Source organism: Thalassophryne amazonica, chromosome 1, assembly GCF_902500255.1.
Source record: "Thalassophryne amazonica chromosome 1, fThaAma1.1, whole genome shotgun sequence".
Lineage (NCBI taxonomy): Eukaryota > Metazoa > Chordata > Actinopteri > Batrachoidiformes > Batrachoididae > Thalassophryne > Thalassophryne amazonica.
In genome coordinates, this window is record NC_047103.1 from 150717910 (window position 1) to 150732797 (window position 14888).

At 41.4% G+C, this 14888-nt stretch overlaps 1 protein-coding gene across 1 annotated transcript in view; it reads right to left on the reverse strand.

Moving 5' to 3' along the window:
• LOC117515503 (transmembrane protein FAM155A-like) overlaps positions 1-14888 on the reverse strand; it is a 113084-nt gene that overhangs the window by 10082 nt on the left and 88114 nt on the right. The gene's annotated exons all lie outside the window — the stretch shown is intronic.

Genomic DNA, 14888 nt, shown 5'->3' on the forward strand with positions numbered 1-14888 from the left:
ATGGGAATTAATTTAATGATTGATAAATAATTGGTTAATTGATGAATCATTAGTTGCAAATCACAGCTAGCACTGCTGCCTCACACCAAGAAGGTCGTGGGATTGCTTTCCCATGTGAAACTCTCTGTGGAGTTGGCATGTTGTCCTTGTGTTTGCATGGGTTCCCTCCAGGTGCTCCAACGTCCAGGATGTACACTGCATCTCATCCAGTGACCGCCGCGACAAGCTCCAGCTCCCACATGACCCTTATTTTAATTAGGTCATGTGACTTTTGACACGGAGGTGCGTCAATCGACTCCAGAAGGTTAAATTAAATGCAATACAGAAAACATCTGCATCAATTCAACAAAACATCTTGTGAATTGGAAAAAATAAAACGCTTGCAAACACAGGGAACACAAACAATATAACCTGCAGCACATTTAATTTAAGAATGTGTCTGCTGCTAATTCACACAGTGCATCCAAAAAAACAGACACATTGAAAATAGGCACAACATGACGAAAATGCTAACAACACAAAACAAAAAGGTTTCTGCCTGGAGGACTTTTCCTGATGAACTGTTTGCTGAACCTCAGCTCTCCATTCTTTTAGCATGTACTTGACGTCAGTTAGTACACATGACTCAACCATTACTATAACCCTAACCACCTTACATGTCCTTTGGCCCGGATGTTAACAGATGATGAACACGCGCATACGCACGTATGCCATGAAAATTTCTATTTTGCAGCGGGAGACTTTTTAAAAGGGCTCTTGATGTATATTTGCACAATTCCCCAGGTTGCTGTATGCTGCTACCACTTTAATGTATGTCCACAATCTTCTATGAATTTTCCCGGGAAATTGTGCTCACTGCTTTTTGCCAACAATATAAGACGCTAGCATGCGTATTTGGATGGAGCTTCTATTGCTGCCCATTTGAGAGAGCTGTGTATTTTTGTTTAATTTATTGATGATTTTACTCTTAAACTAGATATATTTTCACATTTTGTTTCATTTTCAGTCAAAGTCAGTTAAAGTCCTCCACGCAGAAACCTTTTTGTGTTGTTAGTACTTCAGTTGTGTTGTGGAGTTTTGCAGCATATCTGTGTTTTTAAGTGCATTGTGTGATTGTGTGCAAAAGATACATAATCAAATTACATGTGCTGTAGATTTTTTGTGTGTGTGTGTGTTTACAGTGTTTACAAGCGTTTTCTCAATTCGCAAGATCTTTTTTGATGCAACTACAGGTACATGTTGTTGAAGTGATGCAGGTGTTTGTTTGCATTTGTAACCATTTTCTGCATTTGCTCGAGTTGTCTTAATTTATAAGTACATGAATGCATTCGAAAACAAAACAAAACAAAAAATCATTTCAGGCTAATGACACCAACTCTACTCATTTTTGGTTTCCTTTTCCACTTACAGTTGTATTACCCCTAACTTGACATATCAACGCCATATGAAACTGCCGTGACATCATCTTCAATACAACACACAAAGAACGCCACACACACTAATCAGTGAATAGTTTAGCTTTTTGCATTATGCTACATTATAGACAGCACAACTTGTCTATGATATTTTAAAAATGGTGGGTTTATTCTGGACGTCTTTTGTCTCACTCTCACACCATGATGTAATCTGCACTGTTTTCACATCACCTACTGGGACCACCTCAGTTTCAATTCATTTTTAATTTATTTCATTTATATAGTTCCAAATCACAACAAAGTTACCTCAAGGTGCTTCACACAAGTAAGGTCTAACCTTACCAACCCCCAGAGCAAGCACACAGGCGACAGTGGTAAGGAAAAACTCTCTCTTGATGATATGAGGAAGAAACCTCAAGCAGCCCAGACTCAAAGGGGTGACCTGCTTGGGCCATGCTATTGACACAACTGACAATACAAGAATTATACAGGAAATTTTGGGAGTCCATGCTGGTGCACAAGACGAGAGGCCTGCAGAAGAAAACACCCACTCCCATCTCTGGATGGTGGGAGAAAGACAACAAATACAGTATAATTTATCAGCATTTAGCAACCACAAAAACAGAAGAAATACTAAGGTGATCGCCGGCCATCAGCCCTAAGCTTCACTAAAAGACCCAGACTTTAGATAAAGTTGAGGCAGCGGCCCACTCTCTTTACTAATAAAATGAATTTAAAAGGATAGAAAGCATAGTACCATACTATGCCAGTATGCTAGCCATACGAAAGGGAAAATAAGTGCGACTTAAGTCTGGACTTGACAGTCTCCACAGAATCTGACTGTTTTATTGATGCAGGGAGATCATTCCACAGAACAGGGGCACAATAATAGAATGCTCTGTGACCCACAGACCTTTTATTTACCCTAGGGACACAAAGTAGCCCAGCACACCAAGAACGCAGAGCCCGGGCCAGTACGTAAGGTTTAATTAGGTCAGCTAGGTAGGGAGGTGCCAGTCCATGAATAATTTTATAGGTTTATAACAGAACCTTAAAATCTGACCTCACAGGGACAGGAAGCCAGTGAAAAGACACCAAAATGTGGTCAAACTTTCTGCTTCCTGTCAAACTCTGGCAGCAGCATTTTGAACCAATTGGAGACCCCTAATGCTGGACTGTGGTAAACCAGAAAATAGAACATTGCAGTAGTCCAATCTAGAAGAAACAAATGCATGAATCAGAGTCTCAGCATCAGCCATAGACAGGATGGGACAAATCTTCGCTATATTTTGCAGGTGGAAGAAAGCAGTCCTCGTAATTTCTCTAATATGAAGGTCAAAGGACAATGTAGGATTAAAAATTACCCCAAGGTTCCTCACTTTGTCAGTGTGATGTATGACACACAAGCCTAGGCTAAATGTTAGCTGGTCAAATTGATGGTGACGTCTCACTGGACCAAGAACCATCATTTCAGTCTTGTCAGGGTTTAAAAGTAGGAAAATGCTAGACATCCAGCTTTTCACTAATGCAAGGCAATCGTCTAAGGATTTTATGTGGATGTGATTACCAGCAGTTATCAGCATGTATAAGTGAGTATCATCAGCATAGCAATGAAAGGTAATCCCAAAACACCACAATATGTGCCCAAGGGGGTGCTATATAAACAGAGAAAAGCAGGGGGCCTAAGACAGACCCCCGTGGAACCCCAAATTTCATGTCACTAAGGTTAGAGGTAGTGTTATTGTACAAAACACAGTGAAAACGACTGGCCAGGTATGATGTCAACCATGGAAGGGCATTCCCAGTAACCTCAGCTCGCTTGATACCGTGACAGCGGTGATAGTAAAAACAGGACCAGTTAGTAGGTACTAGGTTTGGCCAATGGAAGACCGAAAAAGACAGGTGGAATCGAGTCGGGTCCAGCAGGTACCATACTGTGGAAAAGTGGTACAAGAAATTACCAATTTCTGTGTCATATGTCACACAAGTCTTAATCCAGCCATTTCACCATTAAAGTTTGTTCATACCAGGGTAGTATTTACATCTGCAAACCCACAGTTATGGGACTTTGAGGATGTTTAACATAAAATTTCCAAAACATTTATTTGTCAAAGATATACAATATGACCCCTTTAAATTTACACCCACCCCCTCCACAAGGCCTAAAAAAGCTGCATCAGAAACACAGCCACTACACAGAAAACATAATAGTTCTAATAATTAGATTATGATAGTGATGAACGTGTGAGTTTGTGGTGATACAGTTTGGACCTTAAGGGTTAAATCCTCCATGACAGCTAACCTGCTTTCCAGGAACACATCCATCCTTCAAAATAAAGGTCAGCCCTCTGCAGTTTAGTTCTACTTTAATCCTGTGGCTGTGGTGCTGGGTGGTCAAAGGTATATTTCAGCAGATATTCTCTCATAATAAACATGTTACTTCAAACTGTAGCAATGACAGCTCTTTGCACGTTTCAGGATCATTTGGATAAATCACACCATCATCCTCTGGTACTGGCACCAGGATTCTCGCTGTGGTTTGGCTATAATTGTGTGTGAAATGGACAGAGGAAACCTGTCTTCAGGTGAAGATAAATCACCAATTACTTTTGTCCTTTAATAATTTGTGGTATTCAGTCAGAACTGGAGGCTTTACATCCAAAACTGGGTAATTTTTTTTCCCTCACGTGGTGCCTTTGTGTTTGCAGAAATAGCCGTTGTTTAATTTGAGATGATTTAGCATAAAAACACGCCGGTGGTGAGACACTCTGTCTAGGGATGCCGTGGTTATCAAAAGAAAACCAAAACAATACGATCCCAGTCAGACAGGAAATCTGGGTCCTCCTGAAGATGTGTGCAGGCAGTTGCCACGGTAACTGCTTTTTCTGCTCTTCGTTCGAGCTCAGTGGGTACTGCCCCACTCTCTGCTGGCTCTCCGGTGGTGTGTGCATGTGCATGTGTACATGCTTGGACTGTGTATGAATGCATGTGTCTCCAGAAGTGCACAAGAGCAAACTGAGTTAGTCAGGAAGCAGGCCTGGACTCAGTCTAATGTGGAGTTAGTATGTTCGGGAACCCAGCACTCCAAAAGACTGTCGCAACGCAACTTACGTCTGCTTCAAACAGTCAGGAAAGCAGTGGCGGGAACAGCTAACCCAAAAGTTAGCTTTGATAAGTGCTGTTCTGCTAACTGAAAAGTTATCCATCATAACGCTAAACTGCTAAAACATTTGAAGAAACTGTCACCAATTGCTAACCATCCATCCATTTTCTGTACCTGCTTACTCCAGTTGAGGGTCACAGGTGGTGGGGGTGCCGCTGGAGCCTATCCCAGCGGTCATAGGGTGTGAGGCGGGATACACCCTGGACAGGACACCACTCTATCACAGGGCCACATATAGACAAACACATTCACACCCGCACGCAACGAACAATTTAGTTTCCAATTCACGTTTGGATGTGGGACGAAGCTAGATCACCCAGAGGGAACCCACGCAAACGGGGAGAACATGTTAAACGCCACACAGAAAGGCTCCAGGTAGGAAATGAACCCACGACCTTCTTGCTGTGAAGCAACAATACTAACGACTAAGCCATGAAGCTACCCAATCCCTAACTGTTATCTTTTATTATAATATGTATATGTCGCTGACATGACAAGCGAAGCTCTTCAGGATCTCACCATGTCATTTAGGTCCTTCAGACTTTTTTTTGAGTAAATGCTTTGGTGGAGCATGAGCACAGCTAAAATCTTTCAGCTTCTGGAGGGGCTTTATGTTCGAAAGATTAAAAAAGAAAATAAGATTATAAAATCAACCTTCACTGTGCCTTGTGATAGAATCACTACGATGACTGGTCCAAGATGGCGGCTGCATTTCTTGCGCCTCAGCAACCAATGTGGCGTCTGCTCCTCTTTATAATGTCTATGTTTGTCTACCGACGATTTGTGACTCTTTATGGTTTTTTACGACAACAGTTTGTGGCTTTTTCCCAACTGGGGAGATTCTTTTGTGCCATTTCTGGTTTGTGCCTCCATCTACCATAGAGTGAGCCTCGCGGCACTCCGTGGTGCTCCGCGGCGCTCTGCTCGAGTGAAGTTAGCTTTTCCTTGGATTTCTCAAACCCTGAACAAGAGGTAAAGAGCTGAAATTTTAAAGCTGTACAACATTTCAAATTTCACAAAACTGACAAAATTTAGTTTCTACTGATTTTTTTTTATGTGTTGTGTTTACCTGGAGATAATTCCACAATGAATATTTTATTTTCCTTTTAATACTGTCTGCAGGAGGACGTGCGTGTGCAGATGCATGAGATTTTGAAATAACCTGAAGTTATCTTTGACCTCGCGTGATGCTCATGGTAAATAAATGATAAATGGACTGCATTTATATAGCGCTTTTCCATCTGCATCAGATGGTCAAAGCGCTTTACAATTATGCCTCACATTCACCCCGATGTCAGGGTGCTGCCATACAAGGCGCTCACTACACACCAGGAGCAATAGGGGATTAAAGACCGTGCCCAAGGGCCGTAGTGATTTTCCAGTCAGGTGGGGATTTGAACTGAGGATCTTCTGGTCTCAAGCCCACCACCTTAACCACTAGACCATCACCTTCGCATAGCGTGCATGCCTCATACATGGGGCATGCACGCTAACATCTGTAAGATGTCTAGTAATTCACTTCACATGTGTTATCAGGTTTCAAAAACAGCGTTTGTAGCTTTAGAAGTGTTTATTTCTTAGTAATGTCTAAAAAATACATTAGATTTATACAGAAATAAGCTGTTGTGGCGCATTTTCCACCATGTTGGATTATTTTATTTGAGTGCGTAGCCAGCAAATGTCACCATGCATCTCTACTCTGATTGGCCGTCGTCATGTGCTTCCCAGCATCCCTTGTGGAAATCGGGGGAAGCCCCACACGTGATCTATGACATTGCTAGGTTCGCTATCACAGACTGTAGGGTTCGCTGCAGTTAGTAGTTCAAGGCCGTCTGTTCTTTTGAAATTTTCCCCTTCAGGGGAACTTTTTTTATAGACAATGTAAATTTTGATCATATTTGGAATGTCATATTATGACTCACTGACACAGTAGCTTAGTGGTTAGCACTGATGCCTCACAGCAAGAAGGTCATGGGTTTGGTTCCTGCCCTTTCTGTGTGGAGTTTGCATGTTCTCCCTGTGTCTGCGTGGGTTTCGTTGAAGTGCTCCAGCTTCCTCCCACATCCAAAGACATGCAGGTTAGGTGAAACAGAAACTTTAAATTGTGCATGAATATGTTTGAAAATAGATATTATGAATCCCCTATTTAAAGGATAATAAATAAAATTATAATAGTGTGAAAAAAAAATTAATTTATATAACTTAAATCTCAACAAAATCCAAAGGCTGTATAACTTTAATATGCTGAAGCATAAACATGAAAGTTCCCAATAAGATTCAGCATGCCAAGATCAGATGCTCAACATGCACAAAAATAATTAAATGAACAAATGAAATTAAACAGTAATATTCATTCAACGTGCAGTTTACTCACAATACAGAAAGTATTTAACAAATAAGAAAAATTAAGAAGTAAAAATCCACAGGAAAATAAATGTGACAAATTCAGTGTATAAGCTTTGACAGGAACAAAAGTATGCAAATTTAGGGTCTACAAACTATTTTTTGTACCATTAAAATTTATTTTAAAAATGCTAGCTGATGTAAAGCTTGCAGAACAAAATTTAGTGGAAGCTAATTGGTCCAGTCATCGTTTTCAAAGTTAGCTGAAATGCTAATCCACTAACCAAAGATTTAGCTTCGCTAATTAGCTCTAGCTGATTAGTTGACCTGTGCACATAACTGCAGGAAAGACACCAAGCAGGCAGCGGTTTCCACAAAAGGCTTTGGGCCTGCAGGTCTCACGTCTTACGTGTGTCAAAATCCAGCAAATCTTTATGTTGGTCTGGAATTTTAAGATTACGCCACTAACCTCAGATTCACCTGTGTGCAGGGGGAAAAGATGAATGTTATCTAACTCAGCGTTTCTCTTCGGTGCTTATATGCAAATCATTTCAAGCCTAAAAATAACATTTCAAAATTAAGATTCAAACACTGACGCACTGGCAGATAAGTGTCAGCAACATTGGTATCTGTATTTCACCACCCTGATTACTATTACATAAGAACCAGGCTGTAGAACAACCAACCACTTCCTGTTTCCTGGAGCAAGGCAAACTCTTCAAATCTGCAGTTTTCTGCTAATAAAACAGAGGTCACAATCTGGTGGTCACAGGGCCGAATGTGGCCCATCAGCCAGAAAACTATGTCCTTATTAGAGAGAGAAGAAAAGTGGAAGAAGCATATTCACGGTTTTAGAGTATCCCAGAATCGTTTGTGTGCTGGGGAGGGAGGCTTGATAATGGCTCAGCTTAATGCTAACTTTAACATTGAAAATATCATAGACATGCTAACGCATTAGCATTGATCCCGTTTTTAAGTTATAAAGTACATCGATCAACTGTTTCAGAAGACCATAACAGGCCGGGTTAACATAAAAAAAGTAAATATTACTCAGACATATGCTCTTTAGGGCTTTAGTGGGGAAAAATTAAGATAAAGCAAAATAAAACAAAGACCAACGAAGCAGCAGATCAAAGATCGAAGCACTGCTTCATTGGTTCAAGGTTCAAAGCAAAGCTGAGCTGCAGAAACGGTTGATTATACAGACCCGCTGCAGGGTCTGTAATCAATGTAGAGAAATGATCATTTTACTGACAAACACCCCCAAAGTAACAGCCACTATGAAGTACCGATAAGGGAATCATTAAGCAAAAAGGCTATTGATGTCAATGGATTGAATCTTTTCTTAAGGATACCTGAAAAGAACCAGTTCATGACATGCAACCCTAATAGCATCATGCTTTTTTTTTCTTATAAAACTCACATTAAAGACTCACACTTATCTTAGTTAAACACCTAAATGCATATTTTCGTTGAACTCACTTCTATAATGACACAATGTTGCAAAGAAGTTACATGTTGCTTGTCCACTCCACAACCCGCAAACGCTTGTTTACACTGACAACAAAATCTCGGCCTCCCAAGCGAGAATGTGATTACTCGGGAGATTTGACACCGTAATGGTGTCAATGTAGTTGTGAAGCAGTTCTCTGTACAACCACAACCTCTTCACAATCAGGATGCAAACAGGAGTGAACATTTAAAGGAGAAATATTGAGAAACAAAATCTTTTATCTATCGTTTACTGTTAAGTATCATTGGGGTTTCATATTTAACATCTTCGGTCACAATTTTGTGTTTGTGCATGTGGAAGCTCTGCTGCTATAGGCAAAATTGAGGTTTAAAACAGTGCGTTTTATATTTTCATGACGTATGTCACAGAGGTCCATGTCTGAACTGTAGCTTGGTCTGTGAGACACGCCCACTTAGGCTGCAATTTGTATGACTCATCCAGAAGGTGTGTTTATGTGGATGAGAGAGAGAGAGAGACAGAAATGCGGCTATTTTAAGTTCTGCAATTGGTTTATTGTTCAAATTTTGGTTTAAGGTATATATTAAAAAGCTTATATATATATATATATATATATATATTAATGAACGTGTACTTCTAAGTTTGACAACCTCAGAGCAGACAAATCCTTGCACACCCCCTTTGATCACTGGTGACACCCTTATTGGGCTTGGACCCCAGGTTGGGAGCCATGGGCATAAAGCACCACCAGAATTGTGCTTTTCACTTGAAAATCCAGGCATAATGTGCCAGCGTTATAAACTTAGTCTTTCATATGATTGTTTTTAAATTTAACTATGGAACTCCATGAGGGGGCTGATTCTAAACACATCAATTAGGTCATTCATTAATTTTCTAAATTTGCTTATTTCAACGGGGGCTGGAGCCTACCACAGTGGTTACTGGGCAACAGACAGGTTACAATCTTGACAAGACGGTGATCATTTCAAATTATGGATTCCAATCCACCAAACCCGCATGTCTTTGGAAGTGAAAGGAAGCTGGATCACCTGGCAGAGGGAACCTACGCAAACACGGGGAGACCATGCAGACTCCACACAGAAGGGAGCAGGCTGGATTTGAACCTTGGAACTTCTTGCTGTGGGGCAACAGTGCTAACAACTAAACCATTGTGCTCATTGATTACTTGTTGCAGGTAATACACACTAATGAACACAGGGTTATGAATGCTGAATTCCATTTGTACTAACAGATGCCTCGGAATCCGACACATAAAATAACTGCTGGGCTGGAAAACGTGTGCATGTGACACCTTGAGGGGGTTTTTCTCCTCATGTCCCCTCATGCTGCATCAATCAATCCGAGATTGAAAAACGTTCCTAAACTGAATAGCTGAGTGTCTGTGTGCAGAGGGGAGGGGTGTTTCGTAACTCATTGGTGATGCAGCCATCAGGTAGCAAAGCTGTATCCATATAAAAGGATGATGTTCATAATTACTGAGTCATTTTGGAAAAAAATGGCAGAAAAATGTCGGAAGACAGTTACAGCTCAGCTTTCCACTTCAAAAACCAGGTCAGTGTTGGTCATTCTGCCGGCATGCAGTGGTTCACAGGAAGTGGCCGTCTCAGCCTGACAGCTGCTGTAAATAAAGCAGCTCGTCCCCGGCGTAGGGCTTCCCCCTCACCGTGCCCATTCACACCCGGGTCATCTGACACACACACAGAGACCTATGGGAGAGCTCGCCTGCACACAAAAGGAACCACTGAGCTGCACAAAAATATAAGTGTTTGCTCAATATTCATTCAGCAGCTGCTCACACCGCGTCGGGAAAATTACCTCTACTGTTCAGGAAAATGTCAAACATCAAATTACAGGCTAATTTAGCCAAATTATCCTCTTAACACGAGTAATTGTGCCTAACAATGTTGAAATGTCTCGACAGTTGGCATTTTTCGCTGAAACCAATCCTGCACAGCCTCGACCTCGACTCTGTAACTGGAAATGAAAATGGAGAGACAGAATTGGAATTTCTTTCAAAAAACATTTAAAAAAAATTACAAAACAAAGCACAAACTTCCAGCCATGCAGATCAAACTCAAGCATTCATTCCAGAATGTTAAAATAGTCTAATTGTATTCAGAATATATCTGGGATATAGCTGGAAAAATGTTGAAAATATCTTGATGATCCATTGCGCTCCAAGTAACTATTGTTAGGAGAGGTGATGGTCTTGTGGTTAAGTGTTGGGCTTTAGACCAGAGGATCCTTGGTTCAAACCTCAGCCTGACCGGAAAATCACTAAGGGCCCTTGGGCAAGGTCCTTAATCCCTGAGTTGCTCCCGGTGTGTAGTGAGCGTCTTGCGTGGCAGTACGGTGACATCAGTGTGTGAGTGTGTCTGTGTGAATGGGTGAATGTGAGGCATAATTGTAAAGCACTTTGAGCACCTGATGGAAAAGCAGATGGAAAAGTGCTATATAAATGCAGTCCATTTACCATTGTTAGTCGGGAAGACAGGATCCCTTGATTGGAATAATGATTTCATCTGATGCCCCACTGCTCCAGTTGCTGTGTCTTAAATATTATGGATTTTTATTTTTTACATTTGGCAATAGTCATAGACTTTGGGCATTAACTCAACATAGCACAGCATCATCATGACATTTCTTTAGCCTCCCAGTGGTATAGGGTTCCACATGGGGTTTCTTTTTTGTTTTTTGTTTCCTGTTAAAGTTTTACGGCCTTTCAAATTTCACAAACTTGACACAATTTATTTTCTACTAAAATCCAATTATTATAATGTTGGTTTATTTTTGTAACGTTGCAAATTTAATGAAGAGAACATATTGACCTGGGGGAATGTTTTCTTTTCCTTGTAACAGCGCTGTGCAGATGAACTGTAGAAAGAAGTGCGATTGTGCATGCGTGAGATTTTGAGATTATTTGTGACCTGACCCACTCACTTGATGCGTGTTCCCAGGACATGCACACTAACATCAGTAAGATGTCTTGTCAATCACTTCAGAGGTGTTATCTGGTTACAAAAACAGCATTTTTAGATTTAGAAGTGTTTATTTCTCACTAACATTTATAAAATATATAAGAAACATATTAGATTTAAACAGAAATATGCTGTTTTGGAGCATTTTCCACCATCTTAGTTTACTTTGTTCGAGCGAGCAACCAGCTGTCATCACACTGTCTTTCTTTACTCTGATTTGCTGTCACTGTGTCCTTCCCAGCATGCTCGTGCAGATCGAGGAAAGCCCCCACATGAACAATGACGTTTCTACCAAATGTAGGTCGTGGCCATCTGATCGCTTGAATGTCTTCCCCTCAGGGGTTGAAATTACAAATTGTTTCCACACAGTGAGAATTTTGATCATATTGGCAACATCATATTGTGAATCCATTATTTCAATGTTAAGGAATAAAATGATAGTGCCAAAGAAAATTATTTTTAGGATTTAAATCAGAGGCTGTACAACTTTAAAGAATACAGTTTTATAACAATTTCATTAAATTTATTGCAGCTTTCATGTGAAAGTGATTTGAATGTCTATCAATGACAATAATGATCCGCAGTTCCACTAAAATGTACTTTGTTATCAGTGCAGAAAAGTGCAAATGTCCTCTCCACTTGCAGCAGTGAAAGACAGATACATCTTTGCCAAAATACACATTAAACAAACACAGGAAGTGAATTAATCTTTCACCTTTTTCCTTCTTCTTTCGGCTGCTCCCATTAGGGGTCGCCACAGCAGATCAATCATTTCCATCTCATCTTGTACTCTGTATCTTCCTCTGTCACACCAACCACCTGCAAGTCCTACCTCAGCACATCCATAAACCTCCTCTTTGGCCTCCCTCTTCTCCTCCTGCCTGGTGGCTCCATCCTCAGCATCCTTCTACCTATATACCCTGGGTCCCTCCTCTGCACATGTCCAAACCATCTCAATCTCGCCTCTCTGACTTTGTCTCCAAAGCATCCCACCTGAGCTGTCTCTCTGATATGTTCATTCCTAAGGGCCCCTTCACACATAACATGAAAGACACAGAACTGGAAGACAATCTGTGAAAAAAACAACAAAATGGGGAACCACGAAACATACCACTTGCTGCTGGGAGGAATGCATGATCGCACAGACGTGCACAATACACCGGTGACGGTTCGTGCACCCTCGTGCGCGTGCACGAACACATTGCGAACAGTTAGACCATGTGGAACCACATCGCACTGCTGCTGTAGAGGAAAAAATAAAAACCACACGATAAAAAACAGCGCAGTTTATTGAATCTCACTTATCGAGTGGACAACACAAGTATGAACTGTCTGTTCCTCTGTAGATGACCCGTGGTCACAGACGTACAGTCATGAAATGACATGAATGAAGCAGTACACTCTCATTATGTCTTATTATGCCCAGCCAGGTATATAAATAATTACTACAATCACCAGACACTGATAGAGTAGCTATTGGTGTATAATTAATGAAAACCACTGGGTTGATATAAAAAATAAATATTTCAATTTCAATTTATTTTCATTTATATAGTGCCAAATCACAACAGAGTTGCCCCAAGGTGCTTCACACAAGTAAGGGCCCTGTCCCACTGGCGTTTAGGAGGATTTGTGGATGGAATGCGCACAAAAGTGGCCCACACCCGCCAAACAACCGCAATAACCGTGTAACATTCCTGTATGAGTCGGCCGCCATCCGAACATGTCTGTGATCATCCGTAGAGACACGCATGTCCGCAGCCAGGATTTCTGAGCGGCTCAAAAATCCTGCTGCGGATGAGATCCGCATCACTGCCTGAACACATACTGAAGACATACGCAGGACATACACAACCAACGCGCCGCATATCCCCTGTCATCCGCTGATATCCGCAACCGCGAGTGCATCACAGCCGCTGTGCCCCTCATGGGGGCGCCTCCGCGGTCGCCTTCGCTTCTGTTCACTGTTATATCCGCTTTTCTTCCTCATGTATTCGCTGATCCACCCCAGGAAATTTGTCATTTCCGCCCACCTTTGTTGCGGACGCTCAGCTTTTGTCTCCTCATTTCATGAGCAAATCCTCCTAAACGCCAGTGGGACAGGGCCCTAAGGTCTAACCTTACTAACCCCCAGAGCAGCAGTGGTAAGGACAAACTCCCTCTGAGGAAGAAACCTCAAACAGACCAGACTCAAAGGGGTGACCCTCTGCTTGGGCCATGCTACAGACACAAATTACAGAACAATTCACAAAATGAATATACAGGAAAAGCTGTTGGTGCACAGGCAGGAGGGTCTCCAGCACAACTACCACACCCATCTCTGGATGGAGCTGCATCTTAAACAGAGAGAAAAAAACAGAATCAGGCATCAGAAAGACAAGAAATACAGTATAATCTGCCAGTATTAAACAACAAGAAAAACAGGAAATACTAAGGTGATCGCAGGCCACTAGCTGTATGTTTCACTAAAAGACCCTGAATTTAGGTAAAGTTGAGGCCATGGCCCGCTCCGTTTCCTAATAAAATGAATTAAAAGAGTAAAACACGTACAACTTTATTCTGCCAGTATGCTAGCCATATGAAAGGGAAAATAAGTGCATCTTAAGTCTGGACTTGAAAGTCTCCACAGAATCTGACTGTTTTATTGATGCAGGGAGATCATTCCGCAGAACAGGGGCACAATAAGAGAAAGCTCGATGACCCACAGACTTCTTATTCACCCGTGCCAGTCCATGAACAATTTTATAGACTAGTAGCAGATCCTTAAAATTCGATCTTACTGGGACAGGAAGCCAGTGAAGGGATGCCAAAATGGGTGTAATGTGGTCGAACTTTCTGCTTCGTGTCAAAAATCTGGGGACAAAATAAAAGGGAATGCAATACAGAACCCTGCAGTTAAATAACCCTGGTTAAATAAAAAATAAATACTCACAGGATTCAAACCTGCAATTTACAAAAGCTCTGATTAACAGATGGAAACTTTACCACTGCGCTACCATTGCTGTCTTATAACAGGAATGTAAAATGCCTGAAATCAACAAGGAGATAAACGTATTTTTAAAAAAAGAGAGAAATTTGAGATGTATAGAAGAGGAGGTTTTGGTCAACTTTAATTACAGAAAAAAAAAGCACCATAATAAGTGACCAAACAGCATTTGTTATGGCATATTTCTGCTGATACGTGACTGAAAGTGGCATATTTGTCACACTGTTGGCTTGTCCTGTGGCACGCCACTCACAGGACACGCCTGTCCTGTCAGACAGACGTGACATTCAGATCACCCGCTGCGTGTCCACATGAAATGATGATCCGTTTCAGCTGGGACAGCCTGTCAATGTGTGCGGTCTCCAGCCCATCGCAGAAGTGATATATGTTTTTATGTATTTCCAAGTGAGGACAGCAAGCACACATACGTGCGTCACAGTGGACAGTTGTAAGGTCCTGTCCGTCAAAACACGGTACGTGTTCTGCAGCTGTGACATCCAGGACCAGAGAT